The sequence below is a fragment of the Triturus cristatus genome, chromosome 6 (assembly GCF_964204655.1).
Source record: "Triturus cristatus chromosome 6, aTriCri1.1, whole genome shotgun sequence".
Taxonomy (NCBI): Eukaryota; Metazoa; Chordata; class Amphibia; order Caudata; family Salamandridae; genus Triturus; species Triturus cristatus.
Genome location: NC_140589.1, coordinates 883936978 through 883960852, shown reverse-complemented (window position 1 = coordinate 883960852; position 23875 = coordinate 883936978). Strand labels below are relative to the sequence as shown.

The 23875-nt window shown below is 46.1% G+C and overlaps 24 non-coding genes across 24 annotated transcripts; 12 read left to right on the top strand and 12 right to left on the bottom strand.

The window, feature by feature from the left end:
• Window positions 1–869: 869 nt before the first annotated feature.
• Window positions 870–976, bottom strand: LOC146819968 (U6 spliceosomal RNA). Its single transcript, XR_014964372.1, has one exon. It is a non-coding gene; the product is annotated as a U6 spliceosomal RNA (small nuclear RNA).
• A 762-nt stretch (window positions 977–1738) lies between these two features.
• TRNAR-ACG (transfer RNA arginine (anticodon ACG)) lies at window positions 1739–1811 on the top strand. Its single transcript has one exon. It is a non-coding gene; the product is annotated as a tRNA-Arg (tRNA).
• A 1007-nt stretch (window positions 1812–2818) lies between these two features.
• Window positions 2819–2925, bottom strand: LOC146819966 (U6 spliceosomal RNA). Its single transcript, XR_014964370.1, has one exon. It is a non-coding gene; the product is annotated as a U6 spliceosomal RNA (small nuclear RNA).
• A 772-nt stretch (window positions 2926–3697) lies between these two features.
• TRNAR-ACG (transfer RNA arginine (anticodon ACG)) lies at window positions 3698–3770 on the top strand. The gene has a single exon. It is a non-coding gene; the product is annotated as a tRNA-Arg (tRNA).
• Window positions 3771–4777: 1007 nt separating this feature from the next.
• Window positions 4778–4884, bottom strand: LOC146819964 (U6 spliceosomal RNA). Its single transcript, XR_014964369.1, has one exon. It is a non-coding gene; the product is annotated as a U6 spliceosomal RNA (small nuclear RNA).
• Window positions 4885–5656: 772 nt separating this feature from the next.
• TRNAR-ACG (transfer RNA arginine (anticodon ACG)) lies at window positions 5657–5729 on the top strand. The gene has a single exon. It is a non-coding gene; the product is annotated as a tRNA-Arg (tRNA).
• A 1007-nt stretch (window positions 5730–6736) lies between these two features.
• LOC146819962 (U6 spliceosomal RNA) lies at window positions 6737–6843 on the bottom strand. Its single transcript, XR_014964368.1, has one exon. It is a non-coding gene; the product is annotated as a U6 spliceosomal RNA (small nuclear RNA).
• Window positions 6844–7615: 772 nt separating this feature from the next.
• TRNAR-ACG (transfer RNA arginine (anticodon ACG)) lies at window positions 7616–7688 on the top strand. Its single transcript has one exon. It is a non-coding gene; the product is annotated as a tRNA-Arg (tRNA).
• Window positions 7689–8695: 1007 nt separating this feature from the next.
• Window positions 8696–8802, bottom strand: LOC146819960 (U6 spliceosomal RNA). Its single transcript, XR_014964367.1, has one exon. It is a non-coding gene; the product is annotated as a U6 spliceosomal RNA (small nuclear RNA).
• A 784-nt stretch (window positions 8803–9586) lies between these two features.
• On the top strand, window positions 9587–9659 carry TRNAR-ACG (transfer RNA arginine (anticodon ACG)). Its single transcript has one exon. It is a non-coding gene; the product is annotated as a tRNA-Arg (tRNA).
• Window positions 9660–10665: 1006 nt separating this feature from the next.
• On the bottom strand, window positions 10666–10772 carry LOC146819958 (U6 spliceosomal RNA). Its single transcript, XR_014964366.1, has one exon. It is a non-coding gene; the product is annotated as a U6 spliceosomal RNA (small nuclear RNA).
• A 772-nt stretch (window positions 10773–11544) lies between these two features.
• Window positions 11545–11617, top strand: TRNAR-ACG (transfer RNA arginine (anticodon ACG)). Its single transcript has one exon. It is a non-coding gene; the product is annotated as a tRNA-Arg (tRNA).
• Window positions 11618–12624: 1007 nt separating this feature from the next.
• LOC146819956 (U6 spliceosomal RNA) lies at window positions 12625–12731 on the bottom strand. Its single transcript, XR_014964364.1, has one exon. It is a non-coding gene; the product is annotated as a U6 spliceosomal RNA (small nuclear RNA).
• A 772-nt stretch (window positions 12732–13503) lies between these two features.
• On the top strand, window positions 13504–13576 carry TRNAR-ACG (transfer RNA arginine (anticodon ACG)). The gene has a single exon. It is a non-coding gene; the product is annotated as a tRNA-Arg (tRNA).
• Window positions 13577–14583: 1007 nt separating this feature from the next.
• LOC146819954 (U6 spliceosomal RNA) lies at window positions 14584–14690 on the bottom strand. The gene has a single exon (XR_014964363.1). It is a non-coding gene; the product is annotated as a U6 spliceosomal RNA (small nuclear RNA).
• Window positions 14691–15462: 772 nt separating this feature from the next.
• On the top strand, window positions 15463–15535 carry TRNAR-ACG (transfer RNA arginine (anticodon ACG)). Its single transcript has one exon. It is a non-coding gene; the product is annotated as a tRNA-Arg (tRNA).
• Window positions 15536–16542: 1007 nt separating this feature from the next.
• LOC146819952 (U6 spliceosomal RNA) lies at window positions 16543–16649 on the bottom strand. Its single transcript, XR_014964362.1, has one exon. It is a non-coding gene; the product is annotated as a U6 spliceosomal RNA (small nuclear RNA).
• Window positions 16650–17421: 772 nt separating this feature from the next.
• Window positions 17422–17494, top strand: TRNAR-ACG (transfer RNA arginine (anticodon ACG)). Its single transcript has one exon. It is a non-coding gene; the product is annotated as a tRNA-Arg (tRNA).
• Window positions 17495–18501: 1007 nt separating this feature from the next.
• On the bottom strand, window positions 18502–18608 carry LOC146819950 (U6 spliceosomal RNA). The gene has a single exon (XR_014964361.1). It is a non-coding gene; the product is annotated as a U6 spliceosomal RNA (small nuclear RNA).
• Window positions 18609–19392: 784 nt separating this feature from the next.
• Window positions 19393–19465, top strand: TRNAR-ACG (transfer RNA arginine (anticodon ACG)). Its single transcript has one exon. It is a non-coding gene; the product is annotated as a tRNA-Arg (tRNA).
• Window positions 19466–20471: 1006 nt separating this feature from the next.
• On the bottom strand, window positions 20472–20578 carry LOC146819948 (U6 spliceosomal RNA). The gene has a single exon (XR_014964360.1). It is a non-coding gene; the product is annotated as a U6 spliceosomal RNA (small nuclear RNA).
• Window positions 20579–21350: 772 nt separating this feature from the next.
• TRNAR-ACG (transfer RNA arginine (anticodon ACG)) lies at window positions 21351–21423 on the top strand. Its single transcript has one exon. It is a non-coding gene; the product is annotated as a tRNA-Arg (tRNA).
• A 1007-nt stretch (window positions 21424–22430) lies between these two features.
• On the bottom strand, window positions 22431–22537 carry LOC146819946 (U6 spliceosomal RNA). Its single transcript, XR_014964359.1, has one exon. It is a non-coding gene; the product is annotated as a U6 spliceosomal RNA (small nuclear RNA).
• Window positions 22538–23309: 772 nt separating this feature from the next.
• Window positions 23310–23382, top strand: TRNAR-ACG (transfer RNA arginine (anticodon ACG)). Its single transcript has one exon. It is a non-coding gene; the product is annotated as a tRNA-Arg (tRNA).
• Window positions 23383–23875: the final 493 nt, after the last annotated feature.

The following is a 23875-nucleotide window of genomic DNA, read 5'->3' as shown; positions in this document are numbered from 1 at the left end:
AGTTAAAAGTTTCCCATTTGCTGCTGGATTCTATGTGAAGGCCGTCATGTGGTGTGCTGCTTTTGTATTTCAACATGGGTCTCTGAGTCTCTAAACTAGGAAAAAATCTTGTTGAGAAAAGTGTGTGTGAGAGGGTCTGTGGGTGCAGGCAGGTGTGTGCACTTGAGTGCTGACCCATTTACATGTGTGAGAGGGACAAGCAAATTGCCTGTGGGATGTAGGCCTACAACTGGAACCAAGCAGCCAGGCAGAACCACAGGTAAGGAGAGAGGAAGGCAGTTCATTATTAGAGCAGGATCATGAGCATCTTGCCCTGCTCCCTTCTGCCCCGATCGGCCACGATCGGCCAAGACCTCTCTATTAGGGTGGAGCGTGAACATTTCTTGGACCTCAGAAACTGAGGGATGCAGCGCCGATATGTCCTCCAAGGGCCTAGAGGACCTGGTGCCCAATCATGCCTGGTGTTTTTCAGCTTACCCGACCAATCTGGTTGCAAGGCGGATTTTAACAGTACTGCTGAAAAGGGACTCCCAGACAGCCCTGAGGCCATCATTTGCATAGGCCCTCCCCTTCTCTTTCTCTTGCTTCCCACAAAGCAACGCATCGCTGGCAGCAGTATAGATTTGGGGGTTGTGAAGAATAATGACAGGGAGGCTGAAGAAGGGAAAGAAAAGTCCCAGAAGTCCTGCAGGCTTCCTTGCTAAATGCAGCTGGCCATAGAGTGCACCTTCATTACTGCGAGGTAAATACATTAAAAATGTTGAGGAGAGACAAATTGAAAAATAGATATTAGGAGGAAAGCACTGGAACCTGCTTTATTATTTCAATTAGTCTTGAAAACATAGAACATTTCTCTCCTGAAAGCTGGTAAAAATATGGAACGCTTCACGAATTTGCGTGTCATCCTTGCGCAGGGGCCATGCTAATCTTCTCTGTATCGTTCCAATTTTAGTATATGTGCCGCCGAAGCGAGCACACTTCATTGATGAACCTACAATGTTTATAAACTCTCTAAATCTACGGTCTCTAGACATAGGGTGGCCTGGCAGAGATGCTCGTATGGCCAGTAAGCATTCAAATCTGAGCCAATGGGCAAAAATGCATGAAGAGTAACAATCCATTATTCTTCACTGCATTTGTGGTCCAAGACTTCACCAATTGGAAGTATGTAGATTATGCCAGGGTTGCAAAGGCTCATGGTTCAGGCTACTGACAAGGAACATTGTGACATCATGCTGCCTGTGGAACAGTGATATTAAAGGTGAGACAGCTGCACAGTAGGTTAGGTGAAGGGCTCTGAGAGGTGAAAGGCAGCATGCTTGGGTCCCTGGACAAGGTGAGCCTATGACAAGGTGTCTGAATTTTCGCCTGTATTGTAATATTAAACACTTTATTGTTGTACCCGCCTGCTGATTAAGGAGTCCTCAAGATCAGCTCCACACAGACGTGGAACTGATGATGTTAATGCAGAATATTTAAGAAACTGAGGCTGATCTAAAACATTTCCTTGGACCTAGGACCATTTCCCCTGACTTTTAGGTCCTTCGTCCTCCTAAAGTCCTTTGTATAAGTTAGGAACACCTGACAGAACAGAATTTCAGGAGGTCAGGTGGGTTTACTTGTGTCTTCTGGTTGTGAGCAGTAAACGTGGCTAAAAAGGTTGATGGAATGGTGTTTTAAAACACACACACACAACTTCTGGTCCTCTTAAGGACAAAAGTATGGGTAATCCTACATGGGGCCAGTGGCGCAATGGATAACGCGTCTGACTACGGATCAGAAGATTGTAGGTTCGACTCCTATCTGGCTCGAAAGGGTCATAGGTCCCTGTTTTATGGTATTCCTGTGGAATTCTTATTTACCTCAGACTTGTTGTAGGTTCAATATTCTCGAGCAGGACTCATCCAGCAGTCGTTCCATGGTAGGGCTGCAGTAATAGGACCACGGCTAGTTAAAAGTTTCCCATTTGCTGCTGGATTCTATGTGAAGGCCGTCATGTGGTGTGCTGCTTTTGTATTTCAACATGGGTCTCTGAGTCTCTAAACTAGGAAAAAATCTTGTTGAGAAAAGTGTGTGTGAGAGGGTCTGTGGGTGCAGGCAGGTGTGTGCACTTGAGTGCTGACCCATTTACATGTGTGAGAGGGACAAGCAAATTGCCTGTGGGATGTAGGCCTACAACTGGAACCAAGCAGCCAGGCAGAACCACAGGTAAGGAGAGAGGAAGGCAGTTCATTATTAGAGCAGGATCATGAGCATCTTGCCCTGCTCCCTTCTGCCCCGATCGGCCACGATCGGCCAAGACCTCTCTATTAGGGTGGAGGGTGAACATTTCTTGGACCTCAGAAACTGAGGGATGCAGCGCCGATATGTCCTCCAAGGGCCTAGAGGACCTGGTGCCCAATCATGCCTGGTGTTTTTCAGCTTACCCGACCAATCTGGTTGCAAGGCGGATTTTAACAGTACTGCTGAAAAGGGACTCCCAGACAGCCCTGAGGCCATCATTTGCATAGGCCCTCCCCTTCTCTTTCTCTTGCTTCCCACAAAGCAACGCATCGCTGGCAGCAGTATAGATTTGGGGGTTGTGAAGAATAATGACAGGGAGGCTGAAGAAGGGAAAGAAAAGTCCCAGAAGTCCTGCAGGCTTCCTTGCTAAATGCAGCTGGCCATAGAGTGCACCTTCATTACTGCGAGGTAAATACATTAAAAATGTTGAGGAGAGACAAATTGAAAAATAGATATTAGGAGGAAAGCACTGGAACCTGCTTTATTATTTCAATTAGTCTTGAAAACATAGAACATTTCTCTCCTGAAAGCTGGTAAAAATATGGAACGCTTCACGAATTTGCGTGTCATCCTTGCGCAGGGGCCATGCTAATCTTCTCTGTATCGTTCCAATTTTAGTATATGTGCCGCCGAAGCGAGCACACTTCATTGATGAACCTACAATGTTTATAAACTCTCTAAATCTACGGTCTCTAGACATAGGGTGGCCTGGCAGAGATGCTCGTATGGCCAGTAAGCATTCAAATCTGAGCCAATGGGCAAAAATGCATGAAGAGTAACAATCCATTATTCTTCACTGCATTTGTGGTCCAAGACTTCACCAATTGGAAGTATGTAGATTATGCCAGGGTTGCAAAGGCTCATGGTTCAGGCTACTGACAAGGAACATTGTGACATCATGCTGCCTGTGGAACAGTGATATTAAAGGTGAGACAGCTGCACAGTAGGTTAGGTGAAGGGCTCTGAGAGGTGAAAGGCAGCATGCTTGGGTCCCTGGACAAGGTGAGCCTATGACAAGGTGTCTGAATTTTCGCCTGTATTGTAATATTAAACACTTTATTGTTGTACCCGCCTGCTGATTAAGGAGTCCTCAAGATCAGCTCCACACAGACGTGGAACTGATGATGTTAATGCAGAATATTTAAGAAACTGAGGCTGATCTAAAACATTTCCTTGGACCTAGGACCATTTCCCCTGACTTTTAGGTCCTTCGTCCTCCTAAAGTCCTTTGTATAAGTTAGGAACACCTGACAGAACAGAATTTCAGGAGGTCAGGTGGGTTTACTTGTGTCTTCTGGTTGTGAGCAGTAAACGTGGCTAAAAAGGTTGATGGAATGGTGTTTTAAAACACACACACACACACACACACAACTTCTGGTCCTCTTAAGGACAAAAGTATGGGTAATCCTACATGGGGCCAGTGGCGCAATGGATAACGCGTCTGACTACGGATCAGAAGATTGTAGGTTCGACTCCTATCTGGCTCGAAAGGGTCATAGGTCCCTGTTTTATGGTATTCCTGTGGAATTCTTATTTACCTCAGACTTGTTGTAGGTTCAATATTCTCGAGCAGGACTCATCCAGCAGTCGTTCCATGGTAGGGCTGCAGTAATAGGACCACGGCTAGTTAAAAGTTTCCCATTTGCTGCTGGATTCTATGTGAAGGCCGTCATGTGGTGTGCTGCTTTTGTATTTCAACATGGGTCTCTGAGTCTCTAAACTAGGAAAAAATCTTGTTGAGAAAAGTGTGTGTGAGAGGGTCTGTGGGTGCAGGCAGGTGTGTGCACTTGAGTGCTGACCCATTTACATGTGTGAGAGGGACAAGCAAATTGCCTGTGGGATGTAGGCCTACAACTGGAACCAAGCAGCCAGGCAGAACCACAGGTAAGGAGAGAGGAAGGCAGTTCATTATTAGAGCAGGATCATGAGCATCTTGCCCTGCTCCCTTCTGCCCCGATCGGCCACGATCGGCCAAGACCTCTCTATTAGGGTGGAGCGTGAACATTTCTTGGACCTCAGAAACTGAGGGATGCAGCGCCGATATGTCCTCCAAGGGCCTAGAGGACCTGGTGCCCAATCATGCCTGGTGTTTTTCAGCTTACCCGACCAATCTGGTTGCAAGGCGGATTTTAACAGTACTGCTGAAAAGGGACTCCCAGACAGCCCTGAGGCCATCATTTGCATAGGCCCTCCCCTTCTCTTTCTCTTGCTTCCCACAAAGCAACGCATCGCTGGCAGCAGTATAGATTTGGGGGTTGTGAAGAATAATGACAGGGAGGCTGAAGAAGGGAAAGAAAAGTCCCAGAAGTCCTGCAGGCTTCCTTGCTAAATGCAGCTGGCCATAGAGTGCACCTTCATTACTGCGAGGTAAATACATTAAAAATGTTGAGGAGAGACAAATTGAAAAATAGATATTAGGAGGAAAGCACTGGAACCTGCTTTATTATTTCAATTAGTCTTGAAAACATAGAACATTTCTCTCCTGAAAGCTGGTAAAAATATGGAACGCTTCACGAATTTGCGTGTCATCCTTGCGCAGGGGCCATGCTAATCTTCTCTGTATCGTTCCAATTTTAGTATATGTGCCGCCGAAGCGAGCACACTTCATTGATGAACCTACAATGTTTATAAACTCTCTAAATCTACGGTCTCTAGACATAGGGTGGCCTGGCAGAGATGCTCGTATGGCCAGTAAGCATTCAAATCTGAGCCAATGGGCAAAAATGCATGAAGAGTAACAATCCATTATTCTTCACTGCATTTGTGGTCCAAGACTTCACCAATTGGAAGTATGTAGATTATGCCAGGGTTGCAAAGGCTCATGGTTCAGGCTACTGACAAGGAACATTGTGACATCATGCTGCCTGTGGAACAGTGATATTAAAGGTGAGACAGCTGCACAGTAGGTTAGGTGAAGGGCTCTGAGAGGTGAAAGGCAGCATGCTTGGGTCCCTGGACAAGGTGAGCCTATGACAAGGTGTCTGAATTTTCGCCTGTATTGTAATATTAAACACTTTATTGTTGTACCCGCCTGCTGATTAAGGAGTCCTCAAGATCAGCTCCACACAGACGTGGAACTGATGATGTTAATGCAGAATATTTAAGAAACTGAGGCTGATCTAAAACATTTCCTTGGACCTAGGACCATTTCCCCTGACTTTTAGGTCCTTCGTCCTCCTAAAGTCCTTTGTATAAGTTAGGAACACCTGACAGAACAGAATTTCAGGAGGTCAGGTGGGTTTACTTGTGTCTTCTGGTTGTGAGCAGTAAACGTGGCTAAAAAGGTTGATGGAATGGTGTTTTAAAACACACACACACACACACACACAACTTCTGGTCCTCTTAAGGACAAAAGTATGGGTAATCCTACATGGGGCCAGTGGCGCAATGGATAACGCGTCTGACTACGGATCAGAAGATTGTAGGTTCGACTCCTATCTGGCTCGAAAGGGTCATAGGTCCCTGTTTTATGGTATTCCTGTGGAATTCTTATTTACCTCAGACTTGTTGTAGGTTCAATATTCTCGAGCAGGACTCATCCAGCAGTCGTTCCATGGTAGGGCTGCAGTAATAGGACCACGGCTAGTTAAAAGTTTCCCATTTGCTGCTGGATTCTATGTGAAGGCCGTCATGTGGTGTGCTGCTTTTGTATTTCAACATGGGTCTCTGAGTCTCTAAACTAGGAAAAAATCTTGTTGAGAAAAGTGTGTGTGAGAGGGTCTGTGGGTGCAGGCAGGTGTGTGCACTTGAGTGCTGACCCATTTACATGTGTGAGAGGGACAAGCAAATTGCCTGTGGGATGTAGGCCTACAACTGGAACCAAGCAGCCAGGCAGAACCACAGGTAAGGAGAGAGGAAGGCAGTTCATTATTAGAGCAGGATCATGAGCATCTTGCCCTGCTCCCTTCTGCCCCGATCGGCCACGATCGGCCAAGACCTCTCTATTAGGGTGGAGGGTGAACATTTCTTGGACCTCAGAAACTGAGGGATGCAGCGCCGATATGTCCTCCAAGGGCCTAGAGGACCTGGTGCCCAATCATGCCTGGTGTTTTTCAGCTTACCCGACCAATCTGGTTGCAAGGCGGATTTTAACAGTACTGCTGAAAAGGGACTCCCAGACAGCCCTGAGGCCATCATTTGCATAGGCCCTCCCCTTCTCTTTCTCTTGCTTCCCACAAAGCAACGCATCGCTGGCAGCAGTATAGATTTGGGGGTTGTGAAGAATAATGACAGGGAGGCTGAAGAAGGGAAAGAAAAGTCCCAGAAGTCCTGCAGGCTTCCTTGCTAAATGCAGCTGGCCATAGAGTGCACCTTCATTACTGCGAGGTAAATACATTAAAAATGTTGAGGAGAGACAAATTGAAAAATAGATATTAGGAGGAAAGCACTGGAACCTGCTTTATTATTTCAATTAGTCTTGAAAACATAGAACATTTCTCTCCTGAAAGCTGGTAAAAATATGGAACGCTTCACGAATTTGCGTGTCATCCTTGCGCAGGGGCCATGCTAATCTTCTCTGTATCGTTCCAATTTTAGTATATGTGCCGCCGAAGCGAGCACACTTCATTGATGAACCTACAATGTTTATAAACTCTCTAAATCTACGGTCTCTAGACATAGGGTGGCCTGGCAGAGATGCTCGTATGGCCAGTAAGCATTCAAATCTGAGCCAATGGGCAAAAATGCATGAAGAGTAACAATCCATTATTCTTCACTGCATTTGTGGTCCAAGACTTCACCAATTGGAAGTATGTAGATTATGCCAGGGTTGCAAAGGCTCATGGTTCAGGCTACTGACAAGGAACATTGTGACATCATGCTGCCTGTGGAACAGTGATATTAAAGGTGAGACAGCTGCACAGTAGGTTAGGTGAAGGGCTCTGAGAGGTGAAAGGCAGCATGCTTGGGTCCCTGGACAAGGTGAGCCTATGACAAGGTGTCTGAATTTTCGCCTGTATTGTAATATTAAACACTTTATTGTTGTACCCGCCTGCTGATTAAGGAGTCCTCAAGATCAGCTCCACACAGACGTGGAACTGATGATGTTAATGCAGAATATTTAAGAAACTGAGGCTGATCTAAAACATTTCCTTGGACCTAGGACCATTTCCCCTGACTTTTAGGTCCTTCGTCCTCCTAAAGTCCTTTGTATAAGTTAGGAACACCTGACAGAACAGAATTTCAGGAGGTCAGGTGGGTTTACTTGTGTCTTCTGGTTGTGAGCAGTAAACGTGGCTAAAAAGGTTGATGGAATGGTGTTTTAAAACACACACACACACACACACACAACTTCTGGTCCTCTTAAGGACAAAAGTATGGGTAATCCTACATGGGGCCAGTGGCGCAATGGATAACGCGTCTGACTACGGATCAGAAGATTGTAGGTTCGACTCCTATCTGGCTCGAAAGGGTCATAGGTCCCTGTTTTATGGTATTCCTGTGGAATTCTTATTTACCTCAGACTTGTTGTAGGTTCAATATTCTCGAGCAGGACTCATCCAGCAGTCGTTCCATGGTAGGGCTGCAGTAATAGGACCACGGCTAGTTAAAAGTTTCCCATTTGCTGCTGGATTCTATGTGAAGGCCGTCATGTGGTGTGCTGCTTTTGTATTTCAACATGGGTCTCTGAGTCTCTAAACTAGGAAAAAATCTTGTTGAGAAAAGTGTGTGTGAGAGGGTCTGTGGGTGCAGGCAGGTGTGTGCACTTGAGTGCTGACCCATTTACATGTGTGAGAGGGACAAGCAAATTGCCTGTGGGATGTAGGCCTACAACTGGAACCAAGCAGCCAGGCAGAACCACAGGTAAGGAGAGAGGAAGGCAGTTCATTATTAGAGCAGGATCATGAGCATCTTGCCCTGCTCCCTTCTGCCCCGATCGGCCACGATCGGCCAAGACCTCTCTATTAGGGTGGAGGGTGAACATTTCTTGGACCTCAGAAACTGAGGGATGCAGCGCCGATATGTCCTCCAAGGGCCTAGAGGACCTGGTGCCCAATCATGCCTGGTGTTTTTCAGCTTACCCGACCAATCTGGTTGCAAGGCGGATTTTAACAGTACTGCTGAAAAGGGACTCCCAGACAGCCGTGAGGCCATCATTTGCATAGGCCCTCCCCTTCTCTTTCTCTTGCTTCCCACAAAGCAACGCATCGCTGGCAGCAGTATAGATTTGGGGGTTGTGAAGAATAATGACAGGGAGGCTGAAGAAGGGAAAGAAAAGTCCCAGAAGTCCTGCAGGCTTCCTTGCTAAATGCAGCTGGCCATAGAGTGCACCTTCATTACTGCGAGGTAAATACATTAAAAATGTTGAGGAGAGACAAATTGAAAAATAGATATTAGGAGGAAAGCACTGGAACCTGCTTTATTATTTCAATTAGTCTTGAAAACATAGAACATTTCTCTCCTGAAAGCTGGTAAAAATATGGAACGCTTCACGAATTTGCGTGTCATCCTTGCGCAGGGGCCATGCTAATCTTCTCTGTATCGTTCCAATTTTAGTATATGTGCCGCCGAAGCGAGCACACTTCATTGATGAACCTACAATGTTTATAAACTCTCTAAATCTACGGTCTCTAGACATAGGGTGGCCTGGCAGAGATGCTCGTATGGCCAGTAAGCATTCAAATCTGAGCCAATGGGCAAAAATGCATGAAGAGTAACAATCCATTATTCTTCACTGCATTTGTGGTCCAAGACTTCACCAATTGGAAGTATGTAGATTATGCCAGGGTTGCAAAGGCTCATGGTTCAGGCTACTGACAAGGAACATTGTGACATCATGCTGCCTGTGGAACAGTGATATTAAAGGTGAGACAGCTGCACAGTAGGTTAGGTGAAGGGCTCTGAGAGGTGAAAGGCAGCATGCTTGGGTCCCTGGACAAGGTGAGCCTATGACAAGGTGTCTGAATTTTCGCCTGTATTGTAATATTAAACACTTTATTGTTGTACCCGCCTGCTGATTAAGGAGTCCTCAAGATCAGCTCCACACAGACGTGGAACTGATGATGTTAATGCAGAATATTTAAGAAACTGAGGCTGATCTAAAACATTTCCTTGGACCTAGGACCATTTCCCCTGACTTTTAGGTCCTTCGTCCTCCTAAAGTCCTTTGTATAAGTTAGGAACACCTGACAGAACAGAATTTCAGGAGGTCAGGTGGGTTTACTTGTGTCTTCTGGTTGTGAGCAGTAAACGTGGCTAAAAAGGTTGATGGAATGGTGTTTTAAAACACACACACACACACACACACACACACACACACAACTTCTGGTCCTCTTAAGGACAAAAGTATGGGTAATCCTACATGGGGCCAGTGGCGCAATGGATAACGCGTCTGACTACGGATCAGAAGATTGTAGGTTCGACTCCTATCTGGCTCGAAAGGGTCATAGGTCCCTGTTTTATGGTATTCCTGTGGAATTCTTATTTACCTCAGACTTGTTGTAGGTTCAATCTTCTCGAGCAGGACTCATCCAGCAGTCGTTCCATGGTAGGGCTGCAGTAATAGGACCACGGCTAGTTAAAAGTTTCCCATTTGCTGCTGGATTCTATGTGAAGGCCGTCATGTGGTGTGCTGCTTTTGTATTTCAACATGGGTCTCTGAGTCTCTAAACTAGGAAAAAATCTTGTTGAGAAAAGTGTGTGTGAGAGGGTCTGTGGGTGCAGGCAGGTGTGTGCACTTGAGTGCTGACCCATTTACATGTGTGAGAGGGACAAGCAAATTGCCTGTGGGATGTAGGCCTACAACTGGAACCAAGCAGCCAGGCAGAACCACAGGTAAGGAGAGAGGAAGGCAGTTCATTATTAGAGCAGGATCATGAGCATCTTGCCCTGCTCCCTTCTGCCCGATCGGCCACGATCGGCCAAGACCTCTCTATTAGGGTGGAGGGTGAACATTTCTTGGACCTCAGAAACTGAGGGATGCAGCGCCGATATGTCCTCCAAGGGCCTAGAGGACCTGGTGCCCAATCATGCCTGGTGTTTTTCAGCTTACCCGACCAATCTGGTTGCAAGGCGGATTTTAACAGTACTGCTGAAAAGGGACTCCCAGACAGCCGTGAGGCCATCATTTGCATAGGCCCTCCCCTTCTCTTTCTCTTGCTTCCCACAAAGCAACGCATCGCTGGCAGCAGTATAGATTTGGGGGTTGTGAAGAATAATGACAGGGAGGCTGAAGAAGGGAAAGAAAAGTCCCAGAAGTCCTGCAGGCTTCCTTGCTAAATGCAGCTGGCCATAGAGTGCACCTTCATTACTGCGAGGTAAATACATTAAAAATGTTGAGGAGAGACAAATTGAAAAATAGATATTAGGAGGAAAGCACTGGAACCTGCTTTATTATTTCAATTAGTCTTGAAAACATAGAACATTTCTCTCCTGAAAGCTGGTAAAAATATGGAACGCTTCACGAATTTGCGTGTCATCCTTGCGCAGGGGCCATGCTAATCTTCTCTGTATCGTTCCAATTTTAGTATATGTGCCGCCGAAGCGAGCACACTTCATTGATGAACCTACAATGTTTATAAACTCTCTAAATCTACGGTCTCTAGACATAGGGTGGCCTGGCAGAGATGCTCGTATGGCCAGTAAGCATTCAAATCTGAGCCAATGGGCAAAAATGCATGAAGAGTAACAATCCATTATTCTTCACTGCATTTGTGGTCCAAGACTTCACCAATTGGAAGTATGTAGATTATGCCAGGGTTGCAAAGGCTCATGGTTCAGGCTACTGACAAGGAACATTGTGACATCATGCTGCCTGTGGAACAGTGATATTAAAGGTGAGACAGCTGCACAGTAGGTTAGGTGAAGGGCTCTGAGAGGTGAAAGGCAGCATGCTTGGGTCCCTGGACAAGGTGAGCCTATGACAAGGTGTCTGAATTTTCGCCTGTATTGTAATATTAAACACTTTATTGTTGTACCCGCCTGCTGATTAAGGAGTCCTCAAGATCAGCTCCACACAGACGTGGAACTGATGATGTTAATGCAGAATATTTAAGAAACTGAGGCTGATCTAAAACATTTCCTTGGACCTAGGACCATTTCCCCTGACTTTTAGGTCCTTCGTCCTCCTAAAGTCCTTTGTATAAGTTAGGAACACCTGACAGAACAGAATTTCAGGAGGTCAGGTGGGTTTACTTGTGTCTTCTGGTTGTGAGCAGTAAACGTGGCTAAAAAGGTTGATGGAATGGTGTTTTAAAACACACACACACACACACACACAACTTCTGGTCCTCTTAAGGACAAAAGTATGGGTAATCCTACATGGGGCCAGTGGCGCAATGGATAACGCGTCTGACTACGGATCAGAAGATTGTAGGTTCGACTCCTATCTGGCTCGAAAGGGTCATAGGTCCCTGTTTTATGGTATTCCTGTGGAATTCTTATTTACCTCAGACTTGTTGTAGGTTCAATATTCTCGAGCAGGACTCATCCAGCAGTCGTTCCATGGTAGGGCTGCAGTAATAGGACCACGGCTAGTTAAAAGTTTCCCATTTGCTGCTGGATTCTATGTGAAGGCCGTCATGTGGTGTGCTGCTTTTGTATTTCAACATGGGTCTCTGAGTCTCTAAACTAGGAAAAAATCTTGTTGAGAAAAGTGTGTGTGAGAGGGTCTGTGGGTGCAGGCAGGTGTGTGCACTTGAGTGCTGACCCATTTACATGTGTGAGAGGGACAAGCAAATTGCCTGTGGGATGTAGGCCTACAACTGGAACCAAGCAGCCAGGCAGAACCACAGGTAAGGAGAGAGGAAGGCAGTTCATTATTAGAGCAGGATCATGAGCATCTTGCCCTGCTCCCTTCTGCCCCGATCGGCCACGATCGGCCAAGACCTCTCTATTAGGGTGGAGGGTGAACATTTCTTGGACCTCAGAAACTGAGGGATGCAGCGCCGATATGTCCTCCAAGGGCCTAGAGGACCTGGTGCCCAATCATGCCTGGTGTTTTTCAGCTTACCCGACCAATCTGGTTGCAAGGCGGATTTTAACAGTACTGCTGAAAAGGGACTCCCAGACAGCCCTGAGGCCATCATTTGCATAGGCCCTCCCCTTCTCTTTCTCTTGCTTCCCACAAAGCAACGCATCGCTGGCAGCAGTATAGATTTGGGGGTTGTGAAGAATAATGACAGGGAGGCTGAAGAAGGGAAAGAAAAGTCCCAGAAGTCCTGCAGGCTTCCTTGCTAAATGCAGCTGGCCATAGAGTGCACCTTCATTACTGCGAGGTAAATACATTAAAAATGTTGAGGAGAGACAAATTGAAAAATAGATATTAGGAGGAAAGCACTGGAACCTGCTTTATTATTTCAATTAGTCTTGAAAACATAGAACATTTCTCTCCTGAAAGCTGGTAAAAATATGGAACGCTTCACGAATTTGCGTGTCATCCTTGCGCAGGGGCCATGCTAATCTTCTCTGTATCGTTCCAATTTTAGTATATGTGCCGCCGAAGCGAGCACACTTCATTGATGAACCTACAATGTTTATAAACTCTCTAAATCTACGGTCTCTAGACATAGGGTGGCCTGGCAGAGATGCTCGTATGGCCAGTAAGCATTCAAATCTGAGCCAATGGGCAAAAATGCATGAAGAGTAACAATCCATTATTCTTCACTGCATTTGTGGTCCAAGACTTCACCAATTGGAAGTATGTAGATTATGCCAGGGTTGCAAAGGCTCATGGTTCAGGCTACTGACAAGGAACATTGTGACATCATGCTGCCTGTGGAACAGTGATATTAAAGGTGAGACAGCTGCACAGTAGGTTAGGTGAAGGGCTCTGAGAGGTGAAAGGCAGCATGCTTGGGTCCCTGGACAAGGTGAGCCTATGACAAGGTGTCTGAATTTTCGCCTGTATTGTAATATTAAACACTTTATTGTTGTACCCGCCTGCTGATTAAGGAGTCCTCAAGATCAGCTCCACACAGACGTGGAACTGATGATGTTAATGCAGAATATTTAAGAAACTGAGGCTGATCTAAAACATTTCCTTGGACCTAGGACCATTTCCCCTGACTTTTAGGTCCTTCGTCCTCCTAAAGTCCTTTGTATAAGTTAGGAACACCTGACAGAACAGAATTTCAGGAGGTCAGGTGGGTTTACTTGTGTCTTCTGGTTGTGAGCAGTAAACGTGGCTAAAAAGGTTGATGGAATGGTGTTTTAAAACACACACACACACACACACACAACTTCTGGTCCTCTTAAGGACAAAAGTATGGGTAATCCTACATGGGGCCAGTGGCGCAATGGATAACGCGTCTGACTACGGATCAGAAGATTGTAGGTTCGACTCCTATCTGGCTCGAAAGGGTCATAGGTCCCTGTTTTATGGTATTCCTGTGGAATTCTTATTTACCTCAGACTTGTTGTAGGTTCAATATTCTCGAGCAGGACTCATCCAGCAGTCGTTCCATGGTAGGGCTGCAGTAATAGGACCACGGCTAGTTAAAAGTTTCCCATTTGCTGCTGGATTCTATGTGAAGGCCGTCATGTGGTGTGCTGCTTTTGTATTTCAACATGGGTCTCTGAGTCTCTAAACTAGGAAAAAATCTTGTTGAGAAAAGTGTGTGTGAGAGGGTCTGTGGGTGCAGGCAGGTGTGTGCACTTGAGTGCTGACCCATTTACATGTGTGAGAGGGACAAGCAAATTGCCTGTGGGATGTAGGCCTACAACTGGAACCAAGCAGCCAGGCAGAACCACAGGTAAGGAGAGAGGAAGGCAGTTCATTATTAGAGCAGGATCATGAGCATCTTGCCCTGCTCCCTTCTGCCCCGATCGGCCACGATCGGCCAAGACCTCTCTATTAGGGTGGAGCGTGAACATTTCTTGGACCTCAGAAACTGAGGGATGCAGCGCCGATATGTCCTCCAAGGGCCTAGAGGACCTGGTGCCCAATCATGCCTGGTGTTTTTCAGCTTACCCGACCAATCTGGTTGCAAGGCGGATTTTAACAGTACTGCTGAAAAGGGACTCCCAGACAGCCCTGAGGCCATCATTTGCATAGGCCCTCCCCTTCTCTTTCTCTTGCTTCCCACAAAGCAACGCATCGCTGGCAGCAGTATAGATTTGGGGGTTGTGAAGAATAATGACAGGGAGGCTGAAGAAGGGAAAGAAAAGTCCCAGAAGTCCTGCAGGCTTCCTTGCTAAATGCAGCTGGCCATAGAGTGCACCTTCATTACTGCGAGGTAAATACATTAAAAATGTTGAGGAGAGACAAATTGAAAAATAGATATTAGGAGGAAAGCACTGGAACCTGCTTTATTATTTCAATTAGTCTTGAAAACATAGAACATTTCTCTCCTGAAAGCTGGTAAAAATATGGAACGCTTCACGAATTTGCGTGTCATCCTTGCGCAGGGGCCATGCTAATCTTCTCTGTATCGTTCCAATTTTAGTATATGTGCCGCCGAAGCGAGCACACTTCATTGATGAACCTACAATGTTTATAAACTCTCTAAATCTACGGTCTCTAGACATAGGGTGGCCTGGCAGAGATGCTCGTATGGCCAGTAAGCATTCAAATCTGAGCCAATGGGCAAAAATGCATGAAGAGTAACAATCCATTATTCTTCACTGCATTTGTGGTCCAAGACTTCACCAATTGGAAGTATGTAGATTATGCCAGGGTTGCAAAGGCTCATGGTTCAGGCTACTGACAAGGAACATTGTGACATCATGCTGCCTGTGGAACAGTGATATTAAAGGTGAGACAGCTGCACAGTAGGTTAGGTGAAGGGCTCTGAGAGGTGAAAGGCAGCATGCTTGGGTCCCTGGACAAGGTGAGCCTATGACAAGGTGTCTGAATTTTCGCCTGTATTGTAATATTAAACACTTTATTGTTGTACCCGCCTGCTGATTAAGGAGTCCTCAAGATCAGCTCCACACAGACGTGGAACTGATGATGTTAATGCAGAATATTTAAGAAACTGAGGCTGATCTAAAACATTTCCTTGGACCTAGGACCATTTCCCCTGACTTTTAGGTCCTTCGTCCTCCTAAAGTCCTTTGTATAAGTTAGGAACACCTGACAGAACAGAATTTCAGGAGGTCAGGTGGGTTTACTTGTGTCTTCTGGTTGTGAGCAGTAAACGTGGCTAAAAAGGTTGATGGAATGGTGTTTTAAAACACACACACACACACACACACAACTTCTGGTCCTCTTAAGGACAAAAGTATGGGTAATCCTACATGGGGCCAGTGGCGCAATGGATAACGCGTCTGACTACGGATCAGAAGATTGTAGGTTCGACTCCTATCTGGCTCGAAAGGGTCATAGGTCCCTGTTTTATGGTATTCCTGTGGAATTCTTATTTACCTCAGACTTGTTGTAGGTTCAATATTCTCGAGCAGGACTCATCCAGCAGTCGTTCCATGGTAGGGCTGCAGTAATAGGACCACGGCTAGTTAAAAGTTTCCCATTTGCTGCTGGATTCTATGTGAAGGCCGTCATGTGGTGTGCTGCTTTTGTATTTCAACATGGGTCTCTGAGTCTCTAAACTAGGAAAAAATCTTGTTGAGAAAAGTGTGTGTGAGAGGGTCTGTGGGTGCAGGCAGGTGTGTGCACTTGAGTGCTGACCCATTTACATGTGTGAGAGGGACAAGCAAATTGCCTGTGGGATGTAGGCCTACAACTGGAACCAAGCAGCCAGGCAGAACCACAGGTAAGGAGAGAGGAAGGCAGTTCATTATTAGAGCAGGATCATGAGCATCTTGCCCTGCTCCCTTCTGCCCCGATCGGCCACGATCGGCCAAGACCTCTCTATTAGGGTGGAGGGTGAACATTTCTTGGACCTCAGAAACTGAGGGATGCAGCGCCGATATGTCCTCCAAGGGCCTAGAGGACCTGGTGCCCAATCATGCCTGGTGTTTTTCAGCTTACCCGACCAATCTGGTTGCAAGGCGGATTTTAACAGTACTGCTGAAAAGGGACTCCCAGACAGCCCTGAGGCCATCATTTGCATAGGCCCTCCCCTTCTCTTTCTCTTGCTTCCCACAAAGCAACGCATCGCTGGCAGCAGTATAGATTTGGGGGTTGTGAAGAATAATGACAGGGAGGCTGAAGAAGGGAAAGAAAAGTCCCAGAAGTCCTGCAGGCTTCCTTGCTAAATGCAGCTGGCCATAGAGTGCACCTTCATTACTGCGAGGTAAATACATTAAAAATGTTGAGGAGAGACAAATTGAAAAATAGATATTAGGAGGAAAGCACTGGAACCTGCTTTATTATTTCAATTAGTCTTGAAAACATAGAACATTTCTCTCCTGAAAGCTGGTAAAAATATGGAACGCTTCACGAATTTGCGTGTCATCCTTGCGCAGGGGCCATGCTAATCTTCTCTGTATCGTTCCAATTTTAGTATATGTGCCGCCGAAGCGAGCACACTTCATTGATGAACCTACAATGTTTATAAACTCTCTAAATCTACGGTCTCTAGACATAGGGTGGCCTGGCAGAGATGCTCGTATGGCCAGTAAGCATTCAAATCTGAGCCAATGGGCAAAAATGCATGAAGAGTAACAATCCATTATTCTTCACTGCATTTGTGGTCCAAGACTTCACCAATTGGAAGTATGTAGATTATGCCAGGGTTGCAAAGGCTCATGGTTCAGGCTACTGACAAGGAACATTGTGACATCATGCTGCCTGTGGAACAGTGATATTAAAGGTGAGACAGCTGCACAGTAGGTTAGGTGAAGGGCTCTGAGAGGTGAAAGGCAGCATGCTTGGGTCCCTGGACAAGGTGAGCCTATGACAAGGTGTCTGAATTTTCGCCTGTATTGTAATATTAAACACTTTATTGTTGTACCCGCCTGCTGATTAAGGAGTCCTCAAGATCAGCTCCACACAGACGTGGAACTGATGATGTTAATGCAGAATATTTAAGAAACTGAGGCTGATCTAAAACATTTCCTTGGACCTAGGACCATTTCCCCTGACTTTTAGGTCCTTCGTCCTCCTAAAGTCCTTTGTATAAGTTAGGAACACCTGACAGAACAGAATTTCAGGAGGTCAGGTGGGTTTACTTGTGTCTTCTGGTTGTGAGCAGTAAACGTGGCTAAAAAGGTTGATGGAATGGTGTTTTAAAACACACACACACACACACACACAACTTCTGGTCCTCTTAAGGACAAAAGTATGGGTAATCCTACATGGGGCCAGTGGCGCAATGGATAACGCGTCTGACTACGGATCAGAAGATTGTAGGTTCGACTCCTATCTGGCTCGAAAGGGTCATAGGTCCCTGTTTTATGGTATTCCTGTGGAATTCTTATTTACCTCAGACTTGTTGTAGGTTCAATATTCTCGAGCAGGACTCATCCAGCAGTCGTTCCATGGTAGGGCTGCAGTAATAGGACCACGGCTAGTTAAAAGTTTCCCATTTGCTGCTGGATTCTATGTGAAGGCCGTCATGTGGTGTGCTGCTTTTGTATTTCAACATGGGTCTCTGAGTCTCTAAACTAGGAAAAAATCTTGTTGAGAAAAGTGTGTGTGAGAGGGTCTGTGGGTGCAGGCAGGTGTGTGCACTTGAGTGCTGACCCATTTACATGTGTGAGAGGGACAAGCAAATTGCCTGTGGGATGTAGGCCTACAACTGGAACCAAGCAGCCAGGCAGAACCACAGGTAAGGAGAGAGGAAGGCAGTTCATTATTAGAGCAGGATCATGAGCATCTTGCCCTGCTCCCTTCTGCCCCGATCGGCCACGATCGGCCAAGACCTCTCTATTAGGGTGGAGGGTGAACATTTCTTGGACCTCAGAAACTGAGGGATGCAGCGCCGATATGTCCTCCAAGGGCCTAGAGGACCTGGTGCCCAATCATGCCTGGTGTTTTTCAGCTTACCCGACCAATCTGGTTGCAAGGCGGATTTTAACAGTACTGCTGAAAAGGGACTCCCAGACAGCCGTGAGGCCATCATTTGCATAGGCCCTCCCCTTCTCTTTCTCTTGCTTCCCACAAAGCAACGCATCGCTGGCAGCAGTATAGATTTGGGGGTTGTGAAGAATAATGACAGGGAGGCTGAAGAAGGGAAAGAAAAGTCCCAGAAGTCCTGCAGGCTTCCTTGCTAAATGCAGCTGGCCATAGAGTGCACCTTCATTACTGCGAGGTAAATACATTAAAAATGTTGAGGAGAGACAAATTGAAAAATAGATATTAGGAGGAAAGCACTGGAACCTGCTTTATTATTTCAATTAGTCTTGAAAACATAGAACATTTCTCTCCTGAAAGCTGGTAAAAATATGGAACGCTTCACGAATTTGCGTGTCATCCTTGCGCAGGGGCCATGCTAATCTTCTCTGTATCGTTCCAATTTTAGTATATGTGCCGCCGAAGCGAGCACACTTCATTGATGAACCTACAATGTTTATAAACTCTCTAAATCTACGGTCTCTAGACATAGGGTGGCCTGGCAGAGATGCTCGTATGGCCAGTAAGCATTCAAATCTGAGCCAATGGGCAAAAATGCATGAAGAGTAACAATCCATTATTCTTCACTGCATTTGTGGTCCAAGACTTCACCAATTGGAAGTATGTAGATTATGCCAGGGTTGCAAAGGCTCATGGTTCAGGCTACTGACAAGGAACATTGTGACATCATGCTGCCTGTGGAACAGTGATATTAAAGGTGAGACAGCTGCACAGTAGGTTAGGTGAAGGGCTCTGAGAGGTGAAAGGCAGCATGCTTGGGTCCCTGGACAAGGTGAGCCTATGACAAGGTGTCTGAATTTTCGCCTGTATTGTAATATTAAACACTTTATTGTTGTACCCGCCTGCTGATTAAGGAGTCCTCAAGATCAGCTCCACACAGACGTGGAACTGATGATGTTAATGCAGAATATTTAAGAAACTGAGGCTGATCTAAAACATTTCCTTGGACCTAGGACCATTTCCCCTGACTTTTAGGTCCTTCGTCCTCCTAAAGTCCTTTGTATAAGTTAGGAACACCTGACAGAACAGAATTTCAGGAGGTCAGGTGGGTTTACTTGTGTCTTCTGGTTGTGAGCAGTAAACGTGGCTAAAAAGGTTGATGGAATGGTGTTTTAAAACACACACACACACACACACACACACACACACACAACTTCTGGTCCTCTTAAGGACAAAAGTATGGGTAATCCTACATGGGGCCAGTGGCGCAATGGATAACGCGTCTGACTACGGATCAGAAGATTGTAGGTTCGACTCCTATCTGGCTCGAAAGGGTCATAGGTCCCTGTTTTATGGTATTCCTGTGGAATTCTTATTTACCTCAGACTTGTTGTAGGTTCAATCTTCTCGAGCAGGACTCATCCAGCAGTCGTTCCATGGTAGGGCTGCAGTAATAGGACCACGGCTAGTTAAAAGTTTCCCATTTGCTGCTGGATTCTATGTGAAGGCCGTCATGTGGTGTGCTGCTTTTGTATTTCAACATGGGTCTCTGAGTCTCTAAACTAGGAAAAAATCTTGTTGAGAAAAGTGTGTGTGAGAGGGTCTGTGGGTGCAGGCAGGTGTGTGCACTTGAGTGCTGACCCATTTACATGTGTGAGAGGGACAAGCAAATTGCCTGTGGGATGTAGGCCTACAACTGGAACCAAGCAGCCAGGCAGAACCACAGGTAAGGAGAGAGGAAGGCAGTTCATTATTAGAGCAGGATCATGAGCATCTTGCCCTGCTCCCTTCTGCCCGATCGGCCACGATCGGCCAAGACCTCTCTATTAGGGTGGAGGGTGAACATTTCTTGGACCTCAGAAACTGAGGGATGCAGCGCCGATATGTCCTCCAAGGGCCTAGAGGACCTGGTGCCCAATCATGCCTGGTGTTTTTCAGCTTACCCGACCAATCTGGTTGCAAGGCGGATTTTAACAGTACTGCTGAAAAGGGACTCCCAGACAGCCGTGAGGCCATCATTTGCATAGGCCCTCCCCTTCTCTTTCTCTTGCTTCCCACAAAGCAACGCATCGCTGGCAGCAGTATAGATTTGGGGGTTGTGAAGAATAATGACAGGGAGGCTGAAGAAGGGAAAGAAAAGTCCCAGAAGTCCTGCAGGCTTCCTTGCTAAATGCAGCTGGCCATAGAGTGCACCTTCATTACTGCGAGGTAAATACATTAAAAATGTTGAGGAGAGACAAATTGAAAAATAGATATTAGGAGGAAAGCACTGGAACCTGCTTTATTATTTCAATTAGTCTTGAAAACATAGAACATTTCTCTCCTGAAAGCTGGTAAAAATATGGAACGCTTCACGAATTTGCGTGTCATCCTTGCGCAGGGGCCATGCTAATCTTCTCTGTATCGTTCCAATTTTAGTATATGTGCCGCCGAAGCGAGCACACTTCATTGATGAACCTACAATGTTTATAAACTCTCTAAATCTACGGTCTCTAGACATAGGGTGGCCTGGCAGAGATGCTCGTATGGCCAGTAAGCATTCAAATCTGAGCCAATGGGCAAAAATGCATGAAGAGTAACAATCCATTATTCTTCACTGCATTTGTGGTCCAAGACTTCACCAATTGGAAGTATGTAGATTATGCCAGGGTTGCAAAGGCTCATGGTTCAGGCTACTGACAAGGAACATTGTGACATCATGCTGCCTGTGGAACAGTGATATTAAAGGTGAGACAGCTGCACAGTAGGTTAGGTGAAGGGCTCTGAGAGGTGAAAGGCAGCATGCTTGGGTCCCTGGACAAGGTGAGCCTATGACAAGGTGTCTGAATTTTCGCCTGTATTGTAATATTAAACACTTTATTGTTGTACCCGCCTGCTGATTAAGGAGTCCTCAAGATCAGCTCCACACAGACGTGGAACTGATGATGTTAATGCAGAATATTTAAGAAACTGAGGCTGATCTAAAACATTTCCTTGGACCTAGGACCATTTCCCCTGACTTTTAGGTCCTTCGTCCTCCTAAAGTCCTTTGTATAAGTTAGGAACACCTGACAGAACAGAATTTCAGGAGGTCAGGTGGGTTTACTTGTGTCTTCTGGTTGTGAGCAGTAAACGTGGCTAAAAAGGTTGATGGAATGGTGTTTTAAAACACACACACACACACACACACAACTTCTGGTCCTCTTAAGGACAAAAGTATGGGTAATCCTACATGGGGCCAGTGGCGCAATGGATAACGCGTCTGACTACGGATCAGAAGATTGTAGGTTCGACTCCTATCTGGCTCGAAAGGGTCATAGGTCCCTGTTTTATGGTATTCCTGTGGAATTCTTATTTACCTCAGACTTGTTGTAGGTTCAATATTCTCGAGCAGGACTCATCCAGCAGTCGTTCCATGGTAGGGCTGCAGTAATAGGACCACGGCTAGTTAAAAGTTTCCCATTTGCTGCTGGATTCTATGTGAAGGCCGTCATGTGGTGTGCTGCTTTTGTATTTCAACATGGGTCTCTGAGTCTCTAAACTAGGAAAAAATCTTGTTGAGAAAAGTGTGTGTGAGAGGGTCTGTGGGTGCAGGCAGGTGTGTGCACTTGAGTGCTGACCCATTTACATGTGTGAGAGGGACAAGCAAATTGCCTGTGGGATGTAGGCCTACAACTGGAACCAAGCAGCCAGGCAGAACCACAGGTAAGGAGAGAGGAAGGCAGTTCATTATTAGAGCAGGATCATGAGCATCTTGCCCTGCTCCCTTCTGCCCCGATCGGCCACGATCGGCCAAGACCTCTCTATTAGGGTGGAGGGTGAACATTTCTTGGACCTCAGAAACTGAGGGATGCAGCGCCGATATGTCCTCCAAGGGCCTAGAGGACCTGGTGCCCAATCATGCCTGGTGTTTTTCAGCTTACCCGACCAATCTGGTTGCAAGGCGGATTTTAACAGTACTGCTGAAAAGGGACTCCCAGACAGCCCTGAGGCCATCATTTGCATAGGCCCTCCCCTTCTCTTTCTCTTGCTTCCCACAAAGCAACGCATCGCTGGCAGCAGTATAGATTTGGGGGTTGTGAAGAATAATGACAGGGAGGCTGAAGAAGGGAAAGAAAAGTCCCAGAAGTCCTGCAGGCTTCCTTGCTAAATGCAGCTGGCCATAGAGTGCACCTTCATTACTGCGAGGTAAATACATTAAAAATGTTGAGGAGAGACAAATTGAAAAATAGATATTAGGAGGAAAGCACTGGAACCTGCTTTATTATTTCAATTAGTCTTGAAAACATAGAACATTTCTCTCCTGAAAGCTGGTAAAAATATGGAACGCTTCACGAATTTGCGTGTCATCCTTGCGCAGGGGCCATGCTAATCTTCTCTGTATCGTTCCAATTTTAGTATATGTGCCGCCGAAGCGAGCACACTTCATTGATGAACCTACAATGTTTATAAACTCTCTAAATCTACGGTCTCTAGACATAGGGTGGCCTGGCAGAGATGCTCGTATGGCCAGTAAGCATTCAAATCTGAGCCAATGGGCAAAAATGCATGAAGAGTAACAATCCATTATTCTTCACTGCATTTGTGGTCCAAGACTTCACCAATTGGAAGTATGTAGATTATGCCAGGGTTGCAAAGGCTCATGGTTCAGGCTACTGACAAGGAACATTGTGACATCATGCTGCCTGTGGAACAGTGATATTAAAGGTGAGACAGCTGCACAGTAGGTTAGGTGAAGGGCTCTGAGAGGTGAAAGGCAGCATGCTTGGGTCCCTGGACAAGGTGAGCCTATGACAAGGTGTCTGAATTTTCGCCTGTATTGTAATATTAAACACTTTATTGTTGTACCCGCCTGCTGATTAAGGAGTCCTCAAGATCAGCTCCACACAGACGTGGAACTGATGATGTTAATGCAGAATATTTAAGAAACTGAGGCTGATCTAAAACATTTCCTTGGACCTAGGACCATTTCCCCTGACTTTTAGGTCCTTCGTCCTCCTAAAGTCCTTTGTATAAGTTAGGAACACCTGACAGAACAGAATTTCAGGAGGTCAGGTGGGTTTACTTGTGTCTTCTGGTTGTGAGCAGTAAACGTGGCTAAAAAGGTTGATGGAATGGTGTTTTAAAACACACACACACACACACACACAACTTCTGGTCCTCTTAAGGACAAAAGTATGGGTAATCCTACATGGGGCCAGTGGCGCAATGGATAACGCGTCTGACTACGGATCAGAAGATTGTAGGTTCGACTCCTATCTGGCTCGAAAGGGTCATAGGTCCCTGTTTTATGGTATTCCTGTGGAATTCTTATTTACCTCAGACTTGTTGTAGGTTCAATATTCTCGAGCAGGACTCATCCAGCAGTCGTTCCATGGTAGGGCTGCAGTAATAGGACCACGGCTAGTTAAAAGTTTCCCATTTGCTGCTGGATTCTATGTGAAGGCCGTCATGTGGTGTGCTGCTTTTGTATTTCAACATGGGTCTCTGAGTCTCTAAACTAGGAAAAAATCTTGTTGAGAAAAGTGTGTGTGAGAGGGTCTGTGGGTGCAGGCAGGTGTGTGCACTTGAGTGCTGACCCATTTACATGTGTGAGAGGGACAAGCAAATTGCCTGTGGGATGTAGGCCTACAACTGGAACCAAGCAGCCAGGCAGAACCACAGGTAAGGAGAGAGGAAGGCAGTTCATTATTAGAGCAGGATCATGAGCATCTTGCCCTGCTCCCTTCTGCCCCGATCGGCCACGATCGGCCAAGACCT